This window comes from Orbicella faveolata, unplaced genomic scaffold (assembly GCF_042242905.1).
Source record: "Orbicella faveolata isolate gen_17 unplaced genomic scaffold, um_ofav_v1 contig_46, whole genome shotgun sequence".
Taxonomy (NCBI): Eukaryota; Metazoa; Cnidaria; class Anthozoa; order Scleractinia; family Merulinidae; genus Orbicella; species Orbicella faveolata.
In genome coordinates this window covers 26,769,540-26,775,307 of record NW_028301576.1, presented here as the reverse complement: position 1 = coordinate 26,775,307, position 5,768 = coordinate 26,769,540, and the positions used below count along the sequence as shown (strand labels likewise).

The window sequence follows — 5,768 nt, the reverse complement described above, 5'->3', positions numbered from 1 at the left end:
GGTAGTGTTAGACCAGTGTTGTTGTGCAAAGAACATCGTTGCATTTTGTGCAATGCCTTCATGAATTAGACGAGACGTTATGAAGAAGGAACAATATCCATCTAAACGGCACTGTAATCCTGTAATACATCAGCAGTTTAGAGAAGCTACCACTGATGCTACTACCACTGAAGGCCATAAGGCAAACCAAAGACAGTTATTTCAAGCTGTTAAGCAAGAAATTGTGAGAAAATGGCAAGCTCCTGGTAGGTGAGCTCCGAAAAAGGTCTGAAAGCTTTCCTAAAAGCAAAAATAGCACTGTTTGAGGTTCTCAGCCAATCACGCTTTAACACAGTAGTATCTTGTGCAATTGTCGCTTGTGCAAAGCACGAACTAAAGGCAGCCATATTTAAAACAGGCAGAAGACCGGTCTAGTGGCAAGATCAGTTTAAAGACTTCAAAGAAGATCAGTCTCTGAAGACAGTATCGTATTTCAGTGGCCAAATAAAGTTGTAAGTCTTTCTTATGCTTTCTTGTCAAAATCTTGCCCAAAAATCCACCAGCATGTAAAGAGTTTCTTTGCAAAACAACTCTAAATGTGACTCTTATTTCTCAGAAATCACCTGATTTTACATGCTTTTGTGACTCTGTTACCAAATTTCGACAAGGTGTAATCCAAGCCTTCCTTGCGTGATCCATACAAAAATAAGTTTCCATGTGTGGAATTTAGTAGAGTTTAAGACAATCACAAAATTAGTTGTGTCACTTTGTTTGTTTTAATTTTTTGTGGTAAAAGGTCGATCCAGGACAATTTTGTCTAGCGTACTAACATTATAAAATGTGCAGTTCCTAAAAATATCTATACCCACCCAAAGAAAGGTCATTGGAAATTCCAAGAGGGAGAGGGTGGAAAGGGGATGAAACGGTAAAAATTGTAACTGAATGTACAAAGCTCAACTCAAAATTTCTGGAGGGTGAGGGCTCAAACCAAAACACCTTCTGTGTGGATATTATGGATATTTTCTGGAATCACACAATGATATAAATATAATTTAGGTAAACCCAATACACTGACCTCTACTTTTTCCATTGAACAATAAGAGGCCTAACTCTTTCCTCAGACTGGCCACGTTCTTAAATATCCACTGAAATGACAGAAGGCAGTTTCTGCTTTTTATGATATCTCTCATCAAGAAAATCACACCAACACCACAGCTCGTAGATCCCTTGCAAACTTTAGTCTTGATCATCTCCTCTTCTCCTCCCACTTTCATAATTTTGATGGCCGTGTCGTTTCCTTTGAGCCCCAGTGCAGCTTCTGTCTCCTCACGGATTAGGCTGACCTATGCTCCTGAGTCAAGAAGAGTGTTGCTTGCTTTTGGAACCCCTTCTGTCTGTAGATCTTGCATGTTGTCACCAGCAAAAGAGCTTCATGTGGTTCAGAGAGCGATGCAACACCAATGTTGAGTGCAGTGCTCTAGTGAAGCAACGGATAATGAAATTGCATGCATTCCCTTCCATATCAGAATTCATACACTTTTGACATATCCTGCAGTTATCAACTCAATGCTATCTTCCTGCTGGTTTCAGGCAACTAAAGCAGACGTGGTTTTCTTTGGCGACCTAGATATGCTGGTCGATACCAAATATAGTGAATTTAGGGCAGTTATCTGGCCAATGAGACACGTTTTTGCAGTACCAGCATTTGGGCCCCTTCTGGTTGGGTGTGTCAACTTGAAACACAAAGAGTGACTTGCTAGATCTCAACAGGGCAGTAGCACGCATACGTGATTTCCTCTCTACATTCATCCACACTATCAGTCACTCTAAAGTTGCTTTTGATGCTCCAAATCTCGTGACCAAACCTTTCGATCATCTGGGCACATTTTTTGCTCGATGATAGACAACATGGAACTATTGTCCATATCATTTTGACTTTCGAATTCCTTGACCGTGTTGAAGCTTCATTTAACTAAATGATCTAAGTCGCAAAATCGCGCATTTTTGTCCGGGTGCAGAGCTCTAAACTTAACTATGTCTTTGGTGATTGTGTCGGACATGAACCTTGGATCTCTATAAATAGAGTCCAAATAACCCCACGCTGCGTCATAATCTTGACCTATCTCTTTAATTAACCCTATGGTTTATCTTGCAGAGACAAGTGGGAAGAAAAGTTATCACGTCCCTCTTGCTGTTTTTCAATTCTATTGCATACTTCAAATCAGCGCGAAAAATGGCGTAATCTCTTTCGTCTCCTACAATTTGGGCATCTTAGGCTTTTCCATCTTGAAACCACAAGCACTGGTTGAAGTGTTGGAGTTAGTTTGGATGTTATCATTTACCTCATGGATAGCAACAAATAATCCACTTTCACGGTTTGGCATGTCATTATCATTACCGGAACTTGTGCTTTGTTGTGCGTTAATTGGATGATTATTATCGCCAGAACTTACACTAGGGGTGTCATCTATTTGCATACTTGGAATTCCACTGCTTCCCTACCCAGCAACACTCTTATTTTTCACTTTTGAGGCTCAAAAGACCATCACAAACTGCGTAATATCAAGCCAAGGTTTAATAATTTTTGATCTAAAAGAAATACATTTATAATTCGCAATCAGAACAAATGCAAATAAATCTTTATCTCATAGCTAAATTCAGAAACTTGAATTTTGACTTACTTCTGTGACGGGTAGTTACAACAGTCGCACTTTGCGGGTTAGCAGAGTCTTTAACAGATTCTCTGGGTGAGCGTGTTTAACAGACAGATTTCCAGACAGTTTCTCACTTTGATTCTACTGAAAACTGGTATGAACCACAATAACCTAAAGCCTTTAAATCAATGTATAAAATTTATGGCAATCACGATTCTTGTCATCAAATAAGTCTGTCAATTAAGAGGCAACGCCTATTTGATTAACAAAACAGTTAGCACAAATTTTCTATACATATTACCCGCCAATGTTTGCCTTTGTTTGACTGAAGTGTTCCAGACAGACTTTGTGCATCCCTAAATCACAATCACATGCCTATTATAGTGAAATAAGAATAGATACAATCTATTAGAATTATTTCAAAAATTCAATAAATGAGGGGACTAGTCAAACAGCCACTGGAGAAGGACCAACAAAAAACATTGTGGAAAATGTTGTGTTTATACCAACTGGACATTACACCTGCTTACAGCATGCTCCAAATACCAATGTCAAAAATTGACTACTTTTAAAAAATATTTGATCTCCAACAGAAACATAAAATATACAGTGACAGGACAAGCTCTGACTGTCCTCCTTAGAAGGGCGTTTGCCTGTCATTTGAAATAATACAAGTGAAATTAAGCCAGGCCAGCTAACCAAATTGACTACATTATCCAGGTACCCCACATCATCACCCAATAGGTGTGTTCAATTAATTATAAATTTGGTACAAGGCCATTAGCAACGTCAGGTTTTAACCAATCATATGCAAGCGAAAAAAATTCACTACAAGGAATCAAATAGTCAAAGGCAATCAACATGGGAAATGTGCAAAATCGTTTACGACACCATTCCTTGAGTTTTAATAAGCTTACATCATGAAAACACTTTGCTCAACCTTACTTACCCCAGTTCTTCCAAGTTGAGTCAGATTTGTCAACTCTTGCCAACCACTGTCAGACAGTTGTGACTTGAGCTTGAACAGTAGGTAAATCCAGTCAGGGACCCTCATACACTCAACTCTTTTTTCCCAAACTTCTTCTGACAAAAGTTTTCTAAAAGACTTTTGGATGCCCTTTTCTTTGAGCATCACATCAAATACAGCCCTTCTTGGGTGGGGAGAGGTCATGGTCAACTTTTAGCTACTCCATGGACCTTTTCTTCTTCCGAGGTGGTTTGGCTAAATCATCCGGACTTTGTGCTATTAGCGGGCTTTCATGATGTGGCAGGCTTCTTCCTTCAGACAGTCTTGGTGTGCTTGGTGGTGTCTGAATATCAATATCTTTGCTTTCTGGGCTCAGAATCTAACACTCCTTCCTCGCTTTGCATTTGGGCCAATTTTCCACTCTCATCTTCAAGTGAGTTGCAGTGTAAGCCACAGGAATTGATTGAAGATACAACTGCTCTGAAGTAATCAGACTTCATGAAATGGCAACTCGACCAAGGTTTCAATCAAAGAATTCCGAGCAGGTCGAAGGCTGACGCTACATGAACTTTTTTTGCTGCTTCGATGCAAGCAAAACCAGCAGAAAGATGGTTCCATCTTTGCAACGCAAATTCCCTAGGGCTACTTGCTTGTTTTCTTCAGGAAATGCTTATGCAGATACAGTAAACCAAAAAACAGATGGTTTTGAACAAGACAAATCGGAATTCAAGGCGTACCAGTTCTTCTCTGGGTCTAACTGAGGCAAAGACACTTGATGTAACAACAGTGGGCTTGCAGTCACGTCTTTGCTCACCATTCCAAGCTGGCCATTCCCCGCAATGTTCACAGGCCGAATATCTGTTGTGACATCGAGCTAACTTTGAATATGGTTTTGAAAAGGGCACCATGGCCAAAATAATTCCATATAAAGCTTCATCCAATTATTGTCCTTTGTGTTCGAGCTTGTATTTTAACTAGCGAAAGTGTCTAATTGACTTTGCCAATCCATGGTCATCGGTAACTCATTTTCGCTGACCGCAACAGAGGACCAAAGACCAGCTTCAAAAAGTTCTACAAGGATTTGTAAACGGGGGAAATGCGCAATTTGTTTCAAGCTATGACAACGAATTGTGAAGTGTGCACATGTGACAGCACAGGTTGTGGGTGGCGCCCTGGCGACAATTACATTGATATGTTCATGCATGATTGTGACCAAAATTACACGAATTGAATTTGTAATTAATGTGTTGATGTCAGAATCCTTTTTATGGACTTATTAAAAATAGACCATTATGATAAGAAATGGTAAGTAGTTCCAAATTACACAATATTTATGGTCACTCATTCTCTGTCACCCACAACTTCTCACGTCACGGGAGAGAACTTGGATAAAGCAATGGTTCTGGACTTCCCAGTCTAGCCCGTTGCAGGCACTTGGCATAGCTGGGGAAGAGTGAGAGAAAAAACTAAGGGGGAATTACGCCCCCTCCTATGCTGGGAGCCTTAAAGAGACCACTCCTGACCTCATTCTCAGGTTCTTTAAGGGAGACAGAGGAGAGCCTGGGGACGACGTTTGACTACCTTATTCTCCTTTATTTTCATGGGACTTAAATTTTGCGAAAATTTTCTCAGCACATTTAGCGAGTCTTTAATTTCACAATCGTGGAGAAAAATTGTGTTTCCAGGGAATTTAATTTCGCGAAATTGACGATTAAGTGACTTTAATTTTTTCTTTTTTACAAAAATTGTACATTAATCAACAATTGAAACAAAACAAATATGCTGTCCCTTAGCAGCAACTGTATTTCTCTAAAAGTCAGTCTTACAGTAATAAAAAAAGTCTTCTTGTTCTTCCGAGTCATTATCAAGTATGGAGAGTATCGTTACATGTCCTTTCTAGGAGATCTCAACAGAACCTTCAATCTCTTCAAATGGATCCTCAGGGGGAAGACTAAACGATTCATCTAATAGTTGGGCAATGCCAGCCTTTTCCCACCCTTTAGCGATGTGGCACCAACCAATATCACTGCTGAGATGGTTGTACAGGTCCACCAACCATGAAGCGTGGAGAGGTTCCAGGGCTGTAAGTCTCAAATCAACGTTGACCTCACCATTAGCATCACCATTTCCTGGGTTTATCTGTTTCTGTACCTCTTCGGAGTACCATG

The 5,768-nt window shown here is 39.9% G+C and overlaps 2 pseudogenes; both read right to left on the bottom strand.

Annotated features, from left to right (window-relative positions):
- Positions 1 to 1,031: 1,031 nt before the first annotated feature.
- LOC149099278 (uncharacterized) lies at positions 1,032 to 2,456 on the bottom strand (annotated as a pseudogene).
- Positions 2,457 to 3,546: 1,090 nt separating this feature from the next.
- LOC149099277 (uncharacterized) lies at positions 3,547 to 4,497 on the bottom strand (annotated as a pseudogene).
- Positions 4,498 to 5,768: the final 1,271 nt, after the last annotated feature.